The sequence below is a fragment of the Rhipicephalus sanguineus genome, chromosome 4 (assembly GCF_013339695.2).
Source record: "Rhipicephalus sanguineus isolate Rsan-2018 chromosome 4, BIME_Rsan_1.4, whole genome shotgun sequence".
NCBI classification, from domain to species: Eukaryota; Metazoa; Arthropoda; class Arachnida; order Ixodida; family Ixodidae; genus Rhipicephalus; species Rhipicephalus sanguineus.
This window is the reverse complement of record NC_051179.1, coordinates 60,157,278-60,179,740: the sequence shown is the minus strand read 5'-3', so window position 1 is coordinate 60,179,740 and position 22,463 is coordinate 60,157,278. Positions and strand designations below refer to the sequence as shown.

General features: G+C 47.9%; 1 protein-coding gene across 1 annotated transcript in view; it reads left to right on the top strand.

The window, feature by feature from the left end:
• Positions 1 to 3,872: 3,872 nt before the first annotated feature.
• The window catches only part of LOC119390066 (uncharacterized), a 220,911-nt gene continuing 202,320 nt past the window's right edge, over positions 3,873 to 22,463 (top strand). The window contains exon 1 of the mRNA XM_049414630.1: positions 3,873 to 3,915. The gene's annotated coding sequence lies outside the window, so the exon portion shown is untranslated. The remainder of the gene's footprint in view (positions 3,916 to 22,463) is intronic.

The following is a 22,463-nucleotide window of genomic DNA, read 5'->3' as shown; positions in this document are numbered from 1 at the left end:
GCGCAAGATCTAATGTGGTTTGGCAGGCCTGATCTACAGGAAAGCTACGTTCTGTGCTCGGTTCTGAGGCCGACTGTGGAACGAACGCTTCGATCTCGTCTATCACAGGGTGCGAGGAACTTTTGATCTTAGGGCTTTCTCCTGAGCTTTCACAGTCACCTGCCCCAACTATTGCGTCATCAGCTGCATTCATTCGCCGTCGTTTTCTGGGCTGCGCGTTCTTTTTTTGCATGTAGTGCGGATAACCGGGAAACACAGTCGGGAACGCAGTCGGAAGCTAAATCCTAATCTTCGTGTTCTTTTTATAGTCATCCTCAGTGAAATTTAATGAACATACCAGTGACCTGTCGCTTGGCTCCCACTTACTTGCTTTTTCTGGTGGCCCTTGGCGAGAAATATTCTTCAGCCACGCTTCGCGACGCTGCAGATCGCTAGGGAATTCGTGGTACTTCATAGTAGCGTCTCTTCTCGCGTTTGAATTGCACAGCGGCACACAACAGCTTCGCGGCATCTCACCGCTGAAAAAAACCGTCCGCCACAGACGCGCACACCAAATAAACGCACTCAGGCGTAAGAAACATGAGGAAAGCTACTCACACACACGATCACACAAAAAAGCACACGAACAACGCATAAATTCCGAGCCGACCACGTTGTAGCACCACGGCCGCTCCATAATGGTAGCACCATGGTAGCACGAACTGGCCTCTGCTTTGCGGACCGCGCTAGTGGCGTCCTCACCAAAAACTGCGGCCGCAACTGTGAACTCGACCGGGACGCGCTTGCCCATTGACGGCGACGCGACACAGCAGGCCGCACCTGTTTTTTTTATGTAGCGGCCGTGGCAAGGGTCTCGTTCAGGCAGACTTAATGCCTTCAGGTAGTATGCGAGATATTATTGGTCAGCTGCCCGCTAGTAAAAGTTACACCCTTTCCCGCTAAAGGGGACCATGAGGCGATGCGAAGCCGGAGCACTTGCACGATCGCGTTCCGTTGGCGTTCTTTGGGCATGCCACCGACCTCGCGTCGTGGAACACGAAGAGGAACGCTACGCGCGTCTTGTCTTCACTCTAGCATGGCCGTTAATTCTCACAGGGCGAGCGGGGAACGCGGTCGGCAGGCGTGCGAGGGGGGCAGCGTAGTAGAGGAGAGAGAGAGGGGGAGGGGAAGTGGAGAGGGGGAAATGGGGAGGGGAATTGGAGAGGGAAGTGGAGAGGGTACGCGCATGCGCAGTAAGGGTGGTCACGCCGCACACCACCACCACCACCACCGGATTGAACTCCGCGATAAGATACTTCGCATCTAAAAGATCACGTGCTACGTGACGCCAGCAGGCAGAAAAAAGGGGGTTCCACACTCGCCGTCAAGGCTACGAGCGGCGCTGATTAACACTCCCACGTTGAAATGCACGTATATGCCCAATAATGTGGACGGAGGTATGACCGCAGCCGTAGCTCAATTGTTATATAGAGCATAGGACGAGTTATTCGAAGGTTGTAGGTTCGGTTCCTGCTGGCGGCAACTTATGTTTTCGTCCACTTTAGTTTCTTCTCATTTATATCACAATCACTACAAATAACATCCCCTATACATTCCTTGGCTTAATTGTCTGTTATTTCTCCTTAAGCTAGAGCGGTTTCACGTGTAAGTCGATGCATATGACTACTGTATAACCATTGTATGACTGTAGACTGTGGCTGGTAAATTTTCTGTAGCACTAATAAGCAAGCACCCTAATAATGGTTGTCAAAACCATTCATGTAAATAAGTGGCTTAAGGTGCTGTTCACGGTGTTCCTTCTGTGACTAGTCTTCTGGGAGGGCGGAGGGGATCCATGCACTAAAATTTATCGGAGAACCACCGAATGACATCGGCGTCCCCTGAGAAGTAAGTATCCGCAAGAATGTTGAAATTTTCAGCGAACCAGAAAAATATCGGCTATCACTGATAGGCTTAAACATACGGAGAGAAAAACATTGATCAGTGCATAAAAGAAAATAGAACGGAGACAGTTTATGGGGCTTAACGTCGCAGAGCGACTCAGGCTATGAGAGAGAGGAGAGAGAGGAGAGGTTGAGGAAAGGAAAAGGCGCAACTTCTGCAACCCTAATTGGGAGCACGGAGAAACGACGCATTGGAGGTCACCGGACAATTTCGACCACCTGGTGTCCTTTAAAGTGCACTGAAATCGCACAGTACACGTGGGCCTCTAGCAAAAGTAAATACAACGGAAAATAAACAGAGCACGACACGTGGTTCTATGCCTTATTATTCGCCATCTTTGCGGCGGTTTCTTATTAATCGCACAGCGGCAGTTTCTCCGGCTACTGGGAGAGAAGGAACCTGGTATGTTGTTCGCAGCAGAAAACACAAGCATGAAAGTGAACATTTTCCCGTCCGTCGCAATGCGAGCGGTCCGACCCAGCCGGAACGTCCTTCTGAAAGTAAAGGCCAGCGCCCTCTCATACGCGATAGCTTTGCCAATCGTTTTGCTACGACCATGACACTGAGCAGCACCTCATCCACTGCCTCTGCGTCATTTTGTATCTCCTTTTAGCTTCACGTCGCTTTTCTTCCTTTATTTACACACATGCTCACAGGGCTTTCAAAAAAACGAAGTTCTTCATTGCCCCCCCCCCCCTTCTTTTTTTGTCCCGCCTCTGCACCGTACCGGCAGGCATCTCTTCCGGCATGGAGCTGGCATGCGTGGCTCGTGCCTGGCGTTCCGCGGGTCTGAGCACAAAAGTGACAGACGCCCCCCTAGCAGCGTGGTTGTCGGCGTGCACAGTGTTTTTCAACACGCCGCGCGGCTATTTAGGAGGCCGGGCGGTGGGTCGCCTTGACATTGCGGTTGTGGGCCCTTCCATACACACGAGGCGGGCAGGGCGTCGCCAGACGCCCACGTAGGTTTCGAAAGGCGAAGTTAGGGGAAAAAAAAAGTCCTTCTTTTTTTCCTTTTCTTTCTTTCTCTTCCGTCACAAGTGGCGATGGTGCTTCAAGCGTCGCTCCTCGCAGATGTATCGCGCTCGCGGCGTGTTCTTTTAGGAAAGCCGTGCTTGTAACGGAACAGGCATCCCTGTACACCCGCTATCTTTTTTTTTTTTTCTCGCGAACAAAAGTGGCTAGAGAGTCAAATAAATTTAAACAAACGACGACCATCTGCACTCGGCACAATGCGAGCGATAAACAGAGCGGCTGCCTTCGACCACGCTGGGAGCTGCGGAAACCCAAGAAGACAGTGAGTGAAAGTAAACCTAGAAATAGAGGACCGAAAGATATATTACTACCCTATTTCGCTTTCCCTCTTTTTCTTACTACTCTACTCTTCTTCCGTAGTGGCCTTGTAAACTGGAAGCGCTGTACGCTCAGGACTTCTACTTTCGGCAGCCGTCCAGCCGCGAAGATGCCTATGTACCGCTCGCCTAGCCCCCGCTGCTGACCTCGTACGTGTGTGATGCGCTCGGAAGAGTCTTTTACGCAGGCCAAGCGGGCGTGCTGGTCGTGTGCGGCCCTCACGGTTTCCCACCATCACGGCCAGGATTCCTGGAAGTAACGTAACACCGAGGCGTCCACCCTAAACCCCGCGTGCTCGCAAGGGCGAATGAAACCGACATACGAGAGCGCAGCCTCGCGTAGGCTGACGCGCTTGCGTATTGGTTTGTTTTGAACACGTGACGGTTTCCACGCCTTCTGAAGGAAGCATCGGTGGCGCGAAGACGAGGATCTGCGCAGTGGAGCCGTAAACAGTGAGAGGAGACCAACTCAGGCCGGTGCAGGATCTTGTCAAGGACGGCGGTAAACCGACGGCTTAGTTTTGAGTTCCTGGCCTAGTGTTGTCAAACTGGTGTTGACGTGCGGACCGGCTGTGTTCCAAAGTTCCAACCCGTTACTCCCACGTTCGTCGCGAGAGAAATGGTGAGTTGATAACTGCTATGCGCATACGCAATGCTCAGTCGTTACGGTTGTTTGAATTTAGCGAGTGTCCCCGCAGCGACGTCTTGGTAGTGCTAAATTAGACACGGTCACGCGTTAAAGTGCCGTGTGACCACAGTAAGAGCAGTCCGCGCAGAAGTAGATTTGTTGTACTGTGTTCAGGAAAATGGCTTGATCATGCTCACGAATAACCTTTAGCTTTACACTGAATAACTTAGCCCAATGAGGTGGCAGCTCGTGTTAGCAATTGGCCCTGCATCGTAGGCTAAGGGCAACGGATTAAAAAAAGTAGTGTAAACCCGAACATTTATTTTCAGGCACATTATGCTGACAGCAGACTTGTCTTTTTTTTTTTTGTCAGAAGCGCTGCAAACAGCATATATTAAATACGTATGTTTCTTTACAGAATTGACGACTACATAGGCTACATAGACTACACATTAAAACCTATGTACATTTTTTTCTTTTTTTGCAGAATAAAGCAACAACTCAGACACGCACATTTTCAGTGGCACATGTGATATTAATCGAATCCCTGTATATGACTGTCTCAAAGTAATGACAAAATATAAAAGAAACCGAGCCGAAGTTAGTGTGCACGCCAAAATACTTATGGGCAAGATTTTGTTTCTTGGAAAGGCTCCTGGGTTCATTCACTTGTCAGGCTACTCGGGTAAACTCGCAATCACACCGTTCGTTTTTTGTGATTTTTATTCTAATCTAGGTCATTATTTATCTATTGTGATTAATTTTGCAGTTCCTTGTTCCCACATAAGCATGCGTATCGCACAACTTCACTACAAGCGCGCTTCATGCAATATCTCTCGTTCGACGAATCGTGGATATGCAGTGTCTAGCGTTACGAGTCCCCACGGCGGTATGCCTTGGTTGGATGTTTAGCACTTAGGTTAATCCTAAGTTAAAATTAATCCATGTAGAGTCCCCAACAAAGGCGTGCCTCATAGTAATACCACTTTACCGAGAACCAAAGCTCCATAAATGTGCGTGTGTGTGTGTGTGCGCGCGCGCGCGCGCGTTTGTGTGTATCCCACCCAGTGTGGGTACGTTCGATTCAGTCTTGCAAAGCTCTAGCGTGAACTAAGAATACACAGCTCAATTCTGGAGGGGGTCCAGACCTTCAAGCTAAGCATGTCGAAAGAATCGCCTCAAGGGTGCGAAGTTTGAGCGTAGAAAAAAAAATTAGGTAACCTTAATGTTCCATTAAGCGTCGTTACATGCGCTAGTTTTAGTCGACATGGGTAGCCTTCACGATAACATTTAATCGTTGACTTCCATAGTTTCAGTGTACTCCTAGCTGCTCATCCCCCTGCGTGGCCTTCGCAATCAACTCCGAGAGCGCGACACAGTCAGCATCTGTTAGTACCGTAAAACTTTAGTACTCCGATTGTGTCATCAAATCGAACCACCGTGTGCTCTAATTTTTGATTAAACAACGCGTAGGTGAACGAAGGACGAAAAAAGGAGTGCACAGGATATTCACAGGACATGCGGTGTTCTCCGGCCCGCGGCGAGAGGTAACATGTTCGTCTTGAACCGTGAGTGGTTGATGCTAAGCTCACAACCTCCTCGGCTTGAGCAGCTTGCGACAGCCACTAAGCCAACGTGGTTGGTCAGAAAACACAGATAAATTACCAGAAGAAGAGGCGGAAGATGATATAGATGAACGACGAGGAAGAGGGTGAGAACGAGTCACATTAGATGACGGAGTCAACAGGCTCGGCAGGTGTGGCCGCGTGACGACGCGCAACGACAGCGAATAGCGAGGCGCGCGGTGGCGCGGCGGGTGCTTTTTGCGTCGCATCTCGCGCACCACAATAGGTCGCGTACAGTTCCGTGCTGGCTCTTTTATAGTGTAAAGTTTCACCTGCTCCTCTTGCGAAATACCGGGCGCGATAAACAAGCTCCCGGCAGCCCGTGGAGGCTCCGTTCGGTTAGCGCTCCCACGACCAAACAACAGCGCCACTTTATACCGTGTGCCAGCCTGCAGCTATGCACCTGTGGCGGAAGTTTCGCTTTACAAGAAGATCGGGTTCACAGGTGCAGTACTGCTCTTTTCTGTATGTCTTTCCTCCTCCACCCGACTGACGGCGTGAGCGTTACTGGTTGAAATGATGCACCTACGCCACTGTGAGAACGATCTCGACTTATCGCCACGGATGAATGAGCTGACGTGCGAACAACGACACGACGTTACTCGAATTGCGGCACGCCATATGGTTGCGCGGTTAAAATTGGACACCTAGTTATAGTAAGCGTCAAAGCTGGACGTGTGAGTCTGGCAGTGAAATGTATACGTTGCTTTGTCTATAGCTTTGGAAGCGTGGAGGTGTACGGAAAAGGAGAGAGAGGCAGAGAACATGACGTCAGGCCACCAGCGCGCGTCGGTAAGTTGAAGGGACACTAAAGAGCAAAACGATTTTTCTCGTATTAGTAAAGAAGTCTTTCACGATGCCAAAAACACCACGCTTGCTGCGAGAAGACGCTCAGTGAGCGAGAAAATGCGCAAGAACAAAATGTGTGTGGCGACGCCACCTAAAAGTCTCCGCAGCATTCACCGTGACGTCACATGTTTTGACGGCGCCTACTAGGGACTACATAGTTCTCAATCGGTGAAAATGAAGTGCATTCTCCTCTGAGGGGACCATAGATGTACCATGCCAAGTTTGGGGTAATTTTGTTGAGCCAGTGGCACCAAAATACGATAAATACACTTTGAAATCGGTGGCGTCACGCGGGGAGATTTCAGCGCGAAATTTAAAAATGAATCTTTGAACTTGATGTCCTCCTGTATTAATAAACCTATGATGGCGAAATCAACGACATTAGAGTTCTCAGAATATAATTTATTGATGTAAACCAATTCGTTTTTTCTCTTTAGTGTCCCTTTAATCCGCAATCCTTCCGGCCCATCGGCGCCCGCCTGAGCCACCCCGATCGGCATTCTCCTCTCCCTTTATGCTCTCTCAACGCTTGCTGGGCAACTAGACACTACCGCTGTCCGACCACGTGGCGAAGGCTTACTTACCGCGATCCTTTCCCTTTTTTTTCTACCAACTGTTTTAATAGATATGCTTGCAAGGTAGCAAGGCAGTAACCCCCTCCCACCTCCTTCCTGTATCACCGTTCATCCATGGGCAGAAGCCTATGCTAACCTAGTTCACCTCCCTGCATTTCCCTCATTCTTATCTCCCCCTCTCTCTCTCACGGCATTGGCGTCATGTTGGCTACATTGATGATGATAATGATCTTTATTCGCACCTTCTGATGTAGTCGGAGGTTCCCATACGACCGGGAACCAGCCAGGCCTGCAGAGAGAATGTTACTAACAGCGCAAAAAAGGACGAAGGACCAGGAAGAATCACAGACAAGCGCTGTTTGCGCTTGTCCTTTTTTGCGCTGTTAGTGACATTATGGATCACCAACTTGCCCAACGAATCGCTCTCAGAGAAGTAGAGATCAGGAGCCGGAGCTGATAACAAGAACGTTTATTTACATGACTATTTGGTAGCGTGTTTTTGGAGCGTCTCGACGCTCGCGTTGTAAAGCCTTGGTCTTCCCCAGATTCCTTGTTAGAGAAAACTATTGAGTCCAGGACAGTACAATCAACACGTTGTCTTAATCTCCGACCCCAAAGGGGAAAGGTCAACCACCATCCCCTTCCCACCTCAGGAAAGAGGAAAGCGGAGCGCCCGGCTCGACGAGCGGCGCACACAAGACACAATAGGGTACCACACACACAGTGAAGGGGTCGCGGCAGCGTAAATTCGTGAAAACTGGATGTGCAGTCAGGGGCAGTCGTTCCTTTCCTTGATAGCGTGCCGGCGCAGCCGATGGCCAGCTCCCGGCCGGGTCACAAACCCACAAAAGCACCGCGGAGTGTGGGAAAGGTTCCCGATGAGGGATTTCAGACGCTCGGCTAATTGTCCGGTGCATCTCGCAGAACGTTCGACAAAGCAGTGCACAAGTGACCGCTTCTTCCGAGCACCCTTGACAGCAAATAGTTCACTTCCAGGCCGTAAAACCGTCAAACTTGGCCGAGTGTGTCCAAGGCGCTTGACGAGGTGCACTGACAGCCTTGAAGGGTTCAGGACACGACTGCTGTGTTGTCGCCGCATCAGGTGCTCTTCGGGGAACGTTGACGATGAAGAACGCAGAGAAGGTGCCGCCAAATCATTCCCACGGCCCAGCGGCGCCAAGCCGTGAAAGCCGATCATAACACTCCTTTGAAACGGGATGTCGCCCAGTAGTCATCGAGCCGTTTCGTTGCAATCATGTATTTCTCCATCGTGGAACAATACAGGTGCACATAATAATATAGGTCTTTAGAAGTGTTACTCCTGCAAGAAATTAAAATATAAAGATCCTTTTCTTTTCGGAAAATCAAGTAAGAGTATTCGCAAATAAAGCTGCAGTCACTATATACTATATAGAATACATTTAGACTCTATAAAAAAAAGGTGACTTTCGTAGAACTTTCTGCATCCAATTGCGCGATTATGTGATATAGACAGGACATTAATATGGCTCATTAACATACTCAGACAGAATGCAGTTTGGACATAGTTGAACGTTTTGTAATACTAAAATGTGCACTAAATTTGGAAAACGACGCCGATTACCTATGTCTTAGTGTTCCAACAGCACATGTTTAAAAGCCATGCTAATCATTGAGAACTTTTGCCTGGGGATTCCCTGATTTTGCGTCGTTCCAAGCGTTATGTCTTTGTATACTCGTTTAGAGATATTACTATATAAGTGCCTTCTCATAATATATAATATAGTTTTAAGGGGTGTAGTCTACGTTTACTTTTCGTTCAGCTCTACTTTTGAAAAATAAGTTCATAAATTTTGTGCGGAAGTGCATTTGATATTAATGTTTATATTTTCAAATCTCCACTTCGAAACAGTGTCGATAAGTGCAAGCTAGCGCGTCAGTAGAAGTACGGACGCTATTGCACAAGTCTTGACACATTAGATGTAACACGGTTGCGAACGCTCTCCAGCTGAAGTAGAAAATGTGATGTCGTGAAATTGCTTTCGAGTATATGTAGTCTTGCGCAAAGGAGCAGTGGTTCTTTCTATAACACATTGTTTATGATATGCATGATGCGCCAGCAGGAGCCCTTTTGTTTATCGCTACTTCATCTTAAAGGGGTACTGACACGTTTTTTCGAAGGCGAGTTTACTCTGCCATACAAATCTCCTGTATGCAGAGACGGCTCTGAGCAAGTGTGAAGCTCAGCAAATGCTGATAAGATATTTTATTTTGATATTAAAGTCAATTTTTAATATGGCTCACCCACCGACATCGGCACTAGGTTGGCGTCAGGCTACAGTACTAATTCTGGTCACTGCACGCGGCAGTCCGGCTAGTTGTGATGACGTCAGATGCCAAAAATTCCAAGATGTATCCACTTGTGCGTCACCAAAACATTCAAAATGGCTGCTTGTGAGTCACCAACGGAGCCGCGGACGGTGCGGAGCTGCCGTGCAAACGCCACTATATATTGTGCGAGCACGTGACGAGAAGCTCATACCGTGCTGTGACGTCAGGGTACAGTTGGAACCGAAACTAGCTTTTACAAACATACTGCAATTACTTTTTCAGGGTGCGCTCGCGCTTAGCAGTACCTTTTCTAGGCTCTTGAGGTCTTTGCGTTTCATTTGACGCAAAAAAAAAAAAAAACTGAAAATGTTTGTGTCAGTACTCCTTTAAAAGCCCTAAGCAATAGTGCTTCACGATCCTGCAATCTTTCGCGAGACTACAATCAGCAGTAGCTGCATTTTACGATACAAACATGAAATGCGAGAAGTGTGATGTGACTCGAGAATATTTGTTCCATAGAAAATGATAATGATCTGGGATCTTGCCTGTCAAAAGCACGATATCATTATGAGACACACCGTAGCGTAGATGTCCGGAAATTTAGACCACCTGAGGTCCCTTAATGGGCACCTTAATAAAAGTGCACGGGCCTCTAGCATTTTCGCCTCCATCGAAAATGCGAACGCCGCGGCCGGAATCGAACTTCTTCCGTAGAACGACGCGTTGGAAGGGTAGACATTAGGACAATACTAGAACTGCTATAAATTTTTCGGATATAGTTGTTCTAGGGAAGCTTAAGACTAAGCAGTGTGATTGGCAAGGAAAATTTATTTACGTAACATTAAGAAAAAAAAGTCAGTTTCGCCGCAACGGCCAAGCAATGAATACGATAGCAACAAATTGGAATGTAACGAGAAGAACGGGAAGAAGCTCTAAATTTCTAGCGCGTCGCTCAAGTGCTAAGGACGCTAGAAAACAACACACACAGAACGAGCGCGAACTATCAAGCGTCACAGCTCGACACTTAAAGCGCGCTGCTCAAACATAAAGAAGGACGCGTGAAACGAACGCACAGGTATACAAAGGACGAGCGCGAACTAACAACTGTCACAGTTGTTACTTATTTCTGTTTGAACAGAGCGATCCTTTCGCAAACGCGGCCGCTGCAGCGAGCGAAGTGACCTTCGTACGCTCTGCAACTTCCGCGTGGACATCGCGGTGAAAGCACAAGACATACAATCCCAGAGGACTGCATACGGTTAGTTAGGGTGATGCCATCGAATTAGGAAACATGCAGGCGTACTATGGAGCCGCATCGCGCAGCACGAGCTAAGTGGAAATCTTTGGGAGAGGCCGTTTGTGCTGCATTGTACCTAAATATAGGTTGATTATGATTCTAATGGCAATGATTAAGTGTAGTTTTACGAATATAGTTCTGACGCAGACTCAGGGGTGGCGCCAGGATTATTTTACTGGGGGGGAGGGGGGAGCATTCACGACAAGTGAGTTCCTTCAGGGGGGCAGGGAGGCTGGGAACATATTGGGGGGGGGGGGGGGGGGGGGGCAGGCGGGAATTTTGGGGGGGCTCCAGCCCCCCCATACCCCCTACTGGCGCCGCACCTGCGCTCTGCGCAGACTTGTTTCTCGCTTAACCAGGAGGACTACGTGATATCGAGAGGTTTTCAGTGGCACGAGCATTGTGTGACACTGTCGTTTCCGGCTTTCTGAATATTGAGAAAAAGTCTTTAAGAATAGAGAGCTATCGTTCTAATCTCGTTCAAGTTAGCAGATATGTTGGATACATATGATATCGGAGCGTGAGTTTAGTTAAGATAAGCGCTTATTAAGTGCGAGGATAAGAAATTAAAATTCGTTGATTGAGTTCATTGAAAGATCGTAAGCAGCTGGGATCGTTGCTACGTCTGGCGCAGTGTTGGCGGTAACGCGTTACAGGTAACGGCGTTACCGGTAACGCGTTACTTTTTTCAGTAACTTAGTAACGTACTCGTTACTATTTCGGAACCGTAACGGGTAACGTACTTTCGTTACCATTTTTTGGTAACGTGAGGTGTGACGTTACTCGTTACTTTTCATTCCAATTATCCTCGCAGTCTTACACAAAATTCATTCGTGTTGTAGGAGCGCCTTTCTCGGAGCTCGCCCCGACGTGATTTTGTTGCTGCTGCGGACTGCTGTCGGCCCGCCAAGCGTTGGCAAATCGACCCCGCGCGTGGTCCTTTTCTTGCGCAGGGTAAATTGCAGTGGGGAGCAAATTCCCGAAATTTATTAAATAGATCTGCTACAGTTTCGGCTACCTTGGTATCGAGGTTCAAGCTGTCGTTGATTATCAATGAAGCAAAGCGTATAATGCGGTCCTCGTAACCGTCAAAACCGAACTGTCGAGATCTGCTCGGCTTGTGGACATCAAGACTCAGTGCGAGCTCCAGCACAAAGGAGGATGGCTTCTTCGGAAATGCCTTCTGAACGTAATCGCCAACTAAAGATGAGCGACTGTCTCCGTACCTTTGATGCCGCATGGCATCGTTATGAGCGGGCTCAAGGAAAACTTTTCGCGCGCTCACCAGCTCTTCCTTAAAGTGAATACAGGAGTACCACATAGTGCACCCGTCGAGCTCCTATTTAGCGTAGGTGCGGACGTATTCGCTAATATACGAGTCAAGCTGTCCGACTAAAGCTTTGAAACGCAACAGTTGCTTATATTCAGCAGTTTTTCAATACAATAGGAAACTGTTCCTGCAATACTCTAGCACTGCTTACAAACTTCGTATTCAAAATTAGCTTTGCTTCTTGCTACTTGCAACTGCGCTTACGTTTCTGGTTATTGAAATCCTGAGCCAGCGAGGCTGACATTGAACACTTTCACATACGCAGTCGCAATATTTGAGGCAATTATACAGGTCATATGGGAACAAAAATCTTGTTTATGTGCGGAAATATTTTGCCCCAGATTTATTCCATTTAAGCATTCCTATGCTACAAAACCTGCGCATTTTTTTTCGCAGTAGAAGCAAGCCGTCATAATTACTGCAGCCTTGTTCAGTGGAGTTTTCATTGCGGAGACCATTGATGATGAAGTCGATCCCTTTGTGTCTAATGAACCATTCCGAAAAATAGCTTCCCCGTGTGCCACAGGGTTAGAAGCCACCACATGTGACAGGTAACTTTAGGCCATTATAGTATACTGCGAAGAATCGGCAGATTTGTGCAAATTGTTCTCGTTTAATCAGTATTGCGGGTAAAATTTTGCTTGGGCGACAGCTTTAATGTTACATGTGAATAGGACTTTTATAAAGTTGCTATTTTAGGTTATTGAGGCGATGACGCACTGATTAATATTTCTGACTATGGTGTAACGACAGAAGTAACGTCCGTTACTTTTTTTCGGTAACGGTAACGGTAACGCGTTAATTTTTTTATGGGTAACGCAGGTCGGTAACGCGTTCCTTTTTCTTTAGCGTAACGAGTAACGTATTTAGTTACTTTTTTTCGGTAACGCATACAACACTGGCCTGGCGGAGCAGATCTCCACCACGCGCTTTTTTCTGCCTGGCCTCTGAGATCAGCTTCGGCAGTGCGACGTGCGAGTGCCACTACCAGACACCTTAGCCATGAATTAGGGCTCCCTCCAGATTTTTTGCTTGTTTTTGAACAAAGAGAAATCCGGAAGCCTTTTGGTGCGACGTGGTACGAAATACTCACTTAAGGAATCACGGAAGCAGTGTAAATGCTGCGACGTTGCGGTAAATGTACAGATATGCGTTTTCTGAAGTACCTACGCAATCGGCAGGAAATTAGGGCAGCGGTTTCAACTACGCGCCCGTGCGAGCGTTTTCGCTTTTCCACGTACCTTCCATAGCATAAATACTCTACGTATTTTTTTTTCTGACTGACTCAGGCAATTAGTCTTTCTTCTTCACTCTCACTATGCGCTTATAGCACAATAACAAGCAGGGTTTTCAGCAGTGCGCAAGATTTCTAACCGTAAACGAACCGGTATCGAGCGCAGACGCCGCGCACAAGTTTCAGGTGTAAACAAAAGCTAAATAAAGCTGCGGAGTGCTTGAAAAAAAAAAGAAAAAGAGCGCAACAGCTGTTATGGTGTAGCATGATATTCGAGCCAGCCATTCTGATGACTAACCAATGGAAAAGATTTGCATTTCGATATTTTTCTTCCTCTCGGCGCTCGGGGTCCTTGTTTACGACCTCTTTATTTATTTATTTATTTTCCGCGAACGGAGCCAGCGTTTGATATAGATTTATGCCTCATACGCGGCCCCGCTGCGCAAACAGCGAAGCCGAGCGCAGTTGTTGCAAAACGCGTCTGCTGGTCGCGAAGAAGCGCGAATGATCAGACGCAGCTGCTGTTGGCACGAACAATGGCCATCTTCGGTGCACAGCTCGTTGGGAGGGGAATAACAGACGGCAAAACAAGCGAAGAAGAAAATGCGTTGGGAAGGAAGAAATATTACGCGCCTCGTAACCTTTACCCGGGCGCACCTCCTCCACTCTTCGCCGAAGAAGTATTGTTGACGTGTATATAGCGGCACATGCTCTAGTGCGCCGCAAAGCCGCCTAGGGTGCCGACTTGTTGCGACTGCCATCCATGGGAGCGGTAGCCATTGAAAAGCTCACCGCTGGTCCACGTGAGGCGAGGTCTCCGCGTTCGACGGTGTATACAGTGATCTCTTTCCCGGGAATACGGAATGTACGGAGCTTTGTTTATCATTTGGTGCGAGGGGCGGCCGTCTCTTGCCCTCATTATGTGGGAATGTATGCATAGGCCACCGAACGTAACCTCGCCTCTGCATGGAACTGGCCTTGCTCGGTCAGCCTTGAGAGGCCGTCCTCGCTCGAGGTGACTTGTAGACCCAGAAGGGTCTGGATCAGGCTGAGCGTACAGCAACTGCCACTGGAACCCTGGACTAGGGGGCCTCCCTTGCCGCTTCCTTATCAGTCCTATTTATTAAATAAAGATTTTCACTCAATCAGTCGCAGACTGATTTGGTCCTTTCTGCGCATCCACGGACCCACCAGTCATTCCATAGTCTTAAATATCCTTTGGTGAGGACAGCCCAAGGTCAGATTCTCATATTACTCTTTGTAATAAAGCTTGTTATGCATTGTGCCTCCTCATACCTTATAAAGACGACTCCTATTCGCCACATAAGAAATGCTTGACTCCAGAGAAGCTTTCCATATGGAGGTCGCAGTTGCAGTCTGCAAGGATGGCGCAGCTAAAGAAGGTCCAGTGTGCCTTGTTATCTGCGCATATATTGAGCATATGGTCACGGGGTCGTGACGTGGACGAAGGCAGCAGTCAGTCGGCTTGTTCAAGACTAAACTTTTCATTTGGGCGAACATATGTCCGGTAAACGAGAAGTAAAACCACAAGCGATACACGCTTACACTGATAGCGGAGGACAGAGCGTCGGCCGTCGACAGTCTGATCTGCAGTAAGGCGCGTCGGCATTTATACATGCGGTATCGAAAATTCAAGCCTCATCGCTGGTAGCCGCGTTAGTTCCAGAATAATCTCAGCTGTTCGCGTTTGCGCGCTCAAGCCTGTACGAAGATTCTAAAATAAGCTTGAAGGTTCCCAGACATGGCGCGATTTGTGCAAGGCAGCGGCTACGCTTGCAAGGGACTAGTTGCATAAAGAGAAGCGCACGTGCAATATCGTCCTTACCGACCATGACATACACAAGACAATCAACGCACTTTCGTGGTCCCTCGGAATAATATGAGCCGCGCAGTTGACATGGTCTTCTTTCTTGCACGTGTTGACGTCCTCTCGCCATCCTGTCTGCGTCAAGTCCATTCCAACAGGCTCCATGCCTGTATGGTGGCCAAATGGCTGTGCCGTGCAGAAAACTTTGTTAAATAGAAGGCCTTAAGTGTCTCGTCATTAATGATGTCACAGTAAACACGATATCATTGATGACATACGTCACTAATGATGTCGTGCTGTGACGTCACAGTGTTACGTAATAATGATGTCACAGATTGCAGAAATTTATGACGTCATCACATGGCATATCGTCGCTTGGTAAAAAGTGGGGCGATGCCGAGGGTCACGTAGCGCCACGTGAAGTGCAGAAAGCTTGCAATGCGCATCCGTAGCCAGCTGGATGTTGTATGCGCTTGGACAGTGGGAATGTGCACGCAGTAGGCCAGCGGCGATACAGTAGCAGCATCATACGACTGGTATAGCCATTAGTGTTTTTTTGAAAAAACAAAAAAAGAACACGAAATAACAAGAGCGACGGGCCGTAGCAAGCGCCTCACCTGTGGGCGGAAAACTCAGCTGTATGAAATACGTTTGGGCTTGCATAACGTGCTACAACAAAGTGCAATTTTAAGACATCGTTTGTGCGGTCTTGCCTATTGTGTCAGGGGCGTAGCCAGGGGGGGGGGTTGGGGGGTTCAAACCCCCCCCGAAATTTTTCAGTTTTGCTTGCGTATATGTACTCGCACACATACAAACGCACGCACGAACATACATAAAGTATGGTTGAACCCCCCCCCCCCCCCCGAAAAAAATTTCTGGCTACGCCCCTGTATTGTGTACACGTGTTGATTTAGCGATTTCCTCATTCTCCGCTATGTTTCGACTGCAAGGGCGCCGGGTCATCGCATCACTAAACTATAGGGAATTCGCCAGAGGTAATCTTTATCCGTGTCTGCAATAGTGCGGCGACTGAACTAGGTTTTTGTTGCCGTAGCAAGTACATGAGCGTTCGTGGCACACTTCGGCCGTCGACGCTGGCGTCGGCGTTGCCGTGATGCCCTGCTATCGACGGAGCATTCGTGGCCACAGTGCTAAGGACTAGAAAGTGTCCAGTGACGCGAGAGCATTGCAGTTCAACAGGGACGAGATGAGCATACCATCACTTTGCTCTCTGATAGGCTTCACCGAAGTCATGGCAACGCTGTTGTTTCCTTTGCCGGACATGAGCGTTGTGCGCACACACACTATGGTCCTGCTGATGAGCGGGCATCTGAATACCGCACCGGGCTCAGAGTCGACGTAAGTATATATGATCGTTCCTTTTCGCACCGAACAACTCTCATCTCGGAATATTCTGGCTGCGACACTTCTAAAGACGCTACTATGACTACTTCGCCGTTTTAGCGTTCTGAATCTCGTTCCACGCAAAGCTCAACCTTGCTATCCCTCTCAGAGTTTCGCCGACAGGTGATATTGAGTATTCTTTGAAAGCTGTGGGCATCATAACGCATAGGCTGTAGGCTTTCTGAATTGAATTTAAATTTATTTCGCTACATAAGTACACTGATGTACATAAGCAGTGAGGATGGCTGTACACAAACTGCATAGCGGCAGCTTGACTGGTCCCACTTCCCAGTGAACAACGGGCAGCAACAGGCAAGCACTGTGATTAGCAAGAGAACTGTACTGTAAGTCACGTTAAGCGCCTCAGCTTGGTGCGTTCCCCCATTTTCTTTATTTGTACCTTATAATGAGAAGTGCAGCCTTTAATGCATAATTAATTTGTACATGGCTGCAAAAGCGAACCTTTCTCCTAGCCAGCGCAGTGTGTGTGCGTGTGTTCATAATTTGTCCTTATCGCTTCGTTCGTCCGAATCCAGGAGCTTGTAGCAATAACAAATTTATCTATATAACGTCACATCGCGCACAAATGGATGCACTCACAATAGCGACACATCCCTGACCAGCACAACAACATTTTCTTGCACACCTATGCAGATAAAAGCAATGTAGTACCTGTATTTAATAACGGTGCCATAATACCGCTTCGAGCAGAGAAGAATTCCTGGAGATCAACGAAAAACACTTCTGCTGCGAAGCACTACTTAAAATAGATAAGTCATTCCAAGGTGATGCTGAAGGCCGAATCCATTACATAGATTTATCCGATGCCGTTTACCCTTACAAGTCCTTCAATGCAGCACGCTAAACACGGTGTTTTTGTTTAAAGCATTTAGAAGCTATAAAAATAGACCAATATGTGTCTTGCTGTATGCAAAATTCAGTTCATGTCAGTAAGGTACACTTTATAGGTGGCGTCCTGAGCGATAGTTCATCGCCTACTATTTGCGTTCCTATTGTAAGAGACACCGAAAAAGTGTCATTATGCGACTGCATGTGTTCCAGCTGCGTTCGTGCGCCTGCTCTTGTTTAAGGATGTGCTTTCAACGATGCCTATAGTTTGCCGCCTGACGACTTTCCATTACGACAGCCATGAGAGAACAAGCCAACCGGCGCATAATACGCATTGTTCAATTTTGTGCTAGCTGATTTGCAACAGTCCTTGTCATGTGATACCAAAAAGCAGCGTGCAGCTGCATTTTACCGCCTTGCGACAAAATAGCATCTGTGGTAACTGCATAGTTCCATAAGCCGGTTGCTGAAATCTCTTGCGTATTTCCGGAGTGTATTTACCTAAAAGCATTGTGCGGCCATAGGCTTGCAATATAATTCCTGAGGAAGAATAATAGAAATTGCCCCCCCCCCCCCTCTGTTTTTTTTTTGAGGGGCCACGGCGTCCGACAGCTGTGAACAGTGTCGGGAGAACTGCGCATAGTCATGCTTCTTTGTATCACAGCTGTGTGACGTCAGCAGCCCTATTCGCTACTAATATGAACAATGCGGGCTAGGAGAAAAAGGAAAACATCTAGGCGGTGTTATCACTGACATGACAAATTAGGGGCAGGAAAGGGAGTTTTGGCTTAACGTATACAACAAGTGGACGGAACGCACAGAAACGATTCACTCGTAACAGAGCGCTCTGTTGCGTATGGAGTCGAAATTTGTGTCGAGTCGAATCGTTGTGCTATCCAACTACAGTTATGCTATATCAACGCGACCAGTCTTCAACCTAAGCGAGTTTTGGTTGTTCTGGCATGGATCGGCATCCACGTAAGGGTAGAAACCTGTCGTCATTAAACAAACAATATAACATATAGTTTCTTTTAGTACACTATAGGGCAATGATATGCAATTATCTAATGAGGGACCGAGCTACCGCCCGGGGCAGCCTGCAGTAACGACTGCATCAGCTGCTCAACTGCAGGTCACGGACTCGGTCCCTTCTTGCTATTTACTGCTTCATAAAATGCAAAAAAAGTAAGATTCGCTGAAACTAGGGCTGACTATGGTGGTCTAGTGGTTATATGCTCGACTGCTGACCCGAAGATCGTGGGATCGAATCACGGCCTCGGCGGCCGCATTTTCGATGGCGGTGAAAATGCTTGAGGTCCGTGTACTTAGAGTTACATACACGTTAAAGGACCCCAGGTGTTGAAATATCCGGAGCCCTCCACGACGGCGTCCCTCATCATCATATCGTGGTTTTGGGAGATTAAACCCCAACAATTATGATTCTTTCTTTCTTTCTTTCTTTCTTTCCTTCTTTCTTTCTTTCTTTCTTTCTTTCTTTCTTTCTTTCTTTCTTTCTTTCTTTCTTTCTTTCTTTCTTTCTTTCTTTCTTTCGCATTGAGCAATGCATCCTGCAAACTGTTTCCTTCCTCCATGCCGAGAAGTGAACCTTCATGTGCTTATGGCAGCGCCACACTTCAGTTGCTACTGGCAACAACGACTGTCATGCGTTCATATCCAGGCAACAATTAAACGTGGCGACGTGAAACGACAGGTTACCTTTATAGACAGTCAGATTGCCATATCCGAAAGGGCGGATCACCGACAAGCCTACGATCAAGAGATAATCAATTATTGGTAAACGGCGCATACAAAACACGTATGTGACCGGCGCACCTTAGACGGCCGCATCTTTGTATGCTGGCCGGCGCCGGGATTTTCGCATATGACGCCGAACCCCGTGAGTTCTAAAATATTCACTTCAAACTCCAATTTTGCGGAATCAGGAGCTCGTTAAATAACCCCAGGTGGTCGAATTTAACCTGCAGTCCCCTTCTATATCATCGCGTGATCAGATTCCACTGTTAGCTTCGTGCTAATCAACTGTTGACACTTCTGGCTGCTAGAATTGTCGCCATAATGTGCGATCGGCGAATGAAAAACTTACTTTGAAAAATATGTATAGAAAGCTTTACAACAGCCTCCATTAAAATAAAAAGCAAGAAACAGGCAAATGACGCACCCTCCGCAGGTTTCGGAGAGTGACTGCATATACGTGGCACGACAGGCATGTGCGCAATCCTGGCTTAAATATTTAAGCTCCGGGCTACTGTTCCTCACGACAGATGTTGGATCCCACGAGCGGTCGTGCACTTCTTTGTTTCACTACTGGCGGACTTCGCCCTCTTGTATAGGGATCAAGCTCAAAACTCGAGGTGTGTTGTAGTCAAAGCTCTAGGTGATGAGATTGCGTCAAAGCGTGCAAGTTTGTAAGAGATATGTAGTGTAAAACTTCACTATGATAAATGAGTAAGTGTAAAGTCTTTGGTGCCGTACGGCGCGAGCAGCTGGGGAGACTTTACAATCCAAGTGCAGTTGTCACGTTTAGAGACTTGGTGCTAAGTTCAGACCTAGTTTTTTACGACAGTGCATTGTTCGAACTATGTCCTGCCTTTGTCCCAATCTGCTCTAAAATCTGCGGCCGGTGTTGGTTCATTGTTGCAGTTGTTACGAAGAATAGATGAACCTTGGACGCGAGTATACAATACGTGCGTGCTACAGAGGTCTCGAGAAGATGCTTGTTCTATATACCAAGCCAAAAGATGGAAACGAACCTTCGAACGTATACGGGCCCAATAATAACCGGGTGCTATTCCGCCTAGGTGGTACAGTGCATGGTTAGGGTGCTCGGCTGCTGACCCGAATGTCGCGGTATATATCGAAGCCCGGCCGGGGTGGGCGCATTTCGATATAGGCGAAATGCTACAGGCCCGTGTACTGTGTGATGTCAGTGCACGTTAGCGAACACGAGATGGTCGAAATTTCCGGAGCCCTCCACTACGGCGTGCCTTATAACCATATAGTGGTTTCGGCACGTAAAACCCCAGAAATTAATTTTATTACGGGGTACTTAACTAGCACTTGCATGGGGAGGCCTTTCGTGTAATAGTTCACAGCCTCGCTCACGTGACCCTGGATTGTAGACAAAGCACATGCATGAGCATGTGTGAGGATGGAGAAATGACCCGAACGCTGGCCTGAGTGTTTGTTCGAAACACGCGGACAAAAAGAGCGTCAGGGGGGAGCCTGTCCAAACAATGCACCAGAAGAATAAGCCTTCAGTTTACGGGAAACAACTTGTTCCGGCACTTCTTTTGTCTTGTCTCTGTTGTTTCCGAGCGTTATAGCGCCGTGAATACATTGCAGGCCGTTCAATTGACCGTACTCTTGCGCAGTTATGTCCCCGCACACTTCGCAAAGGTAAGGTGCAGGCTCAAGGGTATAGGTGGATGACGCGCAGTTTGGAAGTGTGTCCAATCCCATGTTGCGGCGTGGTCCAGAACAAGAATTTGATTCCGGCATGAAAATGTGCCTCGCTGCGCCAAGAATCACGGTAAACAATTTGTTCATTCCCGTTTATTTCTCCTTCTTTTTGTTGTTCTTTTTTTTTTCAGCAAAGGTGTTCCTCGTTCGCTTGTATCTGCATTACAATGGCCAATGTAAAGGGCGTTAGGCAGACAGCAGAGCTTTTTTTTTCTCATTACTCATTATAGCATTTAATATCTTCTGATAGATATACGATTTTGAAGCGATTTTCAAGCGCCGTTTCATCAAATGGACTGACAGCCGATTGTTACGATGGCCGCTCATCTAGTGGGTCGGAGAGCTTACCGGGTAGTGTCCACTCATACAGTTGCAACGCAAGAGAGATAAACCATCGAACAATTAATTTTCCGAATAGAGGAAACCCGTGAGTTTAACATGTTCAGCAGATTAACGCTTGTGAAACTACATTCTGATCGGTGACTGTCATAATAGACTATCCAGGAAGTTATTCTCACAATCGATTGGATTCCGGGTCACCACTCAGCGCGACGCAACACAACTGTCCACGAAGTGGCTCAGCAGGCATCTAAACAGAACATTTAAGGCGATGTTATCCTCATGGACACCACACCCTAACAGCATTGTAGAGAGAAAGAAGAGATCGACCTCCTCGTTGCCCTGGTAGAACACTTTTTTTTATTATTGCGATAGCAATTATATGGACAGTCTCGGCTGAAAAATGTCCGTCCCCGTCGCCGTCATTCACCGTATATGTATATGTATGTATATATTGTAAGCACATTTATCGTACTTCATCGTTCTCACTTGTACATCAATTCCGACAATATATAGAAATGCCACAAAGAAAAATAACTAAGAAATTCTTTCCGACGCGCGGAATCGAACGGGCGACCTCTCGCTTTGCAGCCCGCCGCGTTAGACGTTAGGCCACGACAGCACCGTCTCTCAGCCTGCTAACGGCGAGCTATTTATATACACCATGTAATTCAGCACGCTTTCTTAGTGGCCACATAGATGTCACGACGTGTGCGCGTGTGGTGCGCTTTAAGGATCGTCGCCCCGCCCCTGCGAACGCAGTTGCTGTTCGCTCTACAGGGCGTCGTCGCTTTCGTGCGCTTATCGGCGGCCGGTGGGGTGCTTCGCTTCGCTCGCTGCAGCGGCAGCGTTTGCGAAAGGAGCGCGCTGTTCAAACAGAAATAAGTAACAACTGTGACAATTAGTTCGCGCTTGTCTTGTGTGTACCTGTTCGTTCGTTTCGTGCGTCCTGCTTTATGTTTGAGCAGTGCGCTTCAAGTGTCAAGCTGTGACGCGTTAGTTCGCGCTCGTCCTGTGTGCGTTCTTTTCGTGCGTCCTTTGGGCTCGAGCGACGCGCTGGCAATTTCGAACTGCTTTCCGTTCTTCGCGTTACATTACAATTTATTGCTATCGCAATCATTGCTTCGCCGTTGCGGCGAAACACTGACTTTTTTTGTTACGTGCTCACGAGCAGCCGCGCCTTACGCCAGCTTTTTCGCGCGTCTTGTGCGCGGCATTGCATGTCCCGCGGCAGATTCAAAATCCTCCCGGGGACACGGTGTGGTCGCTTGCCTCCAGTAGGTACAGCCGATGAGCCGTGCGCCGGGCTTGTTGGCCGTTTGGGTAGGAGAGTTCGAAATCTCTCTCCATGCCGTCCTTGCCTGGATACGATCTGTTGACACTCTGCTGAGTTTTACTACGATCACAACAAGGGCCGTTTTT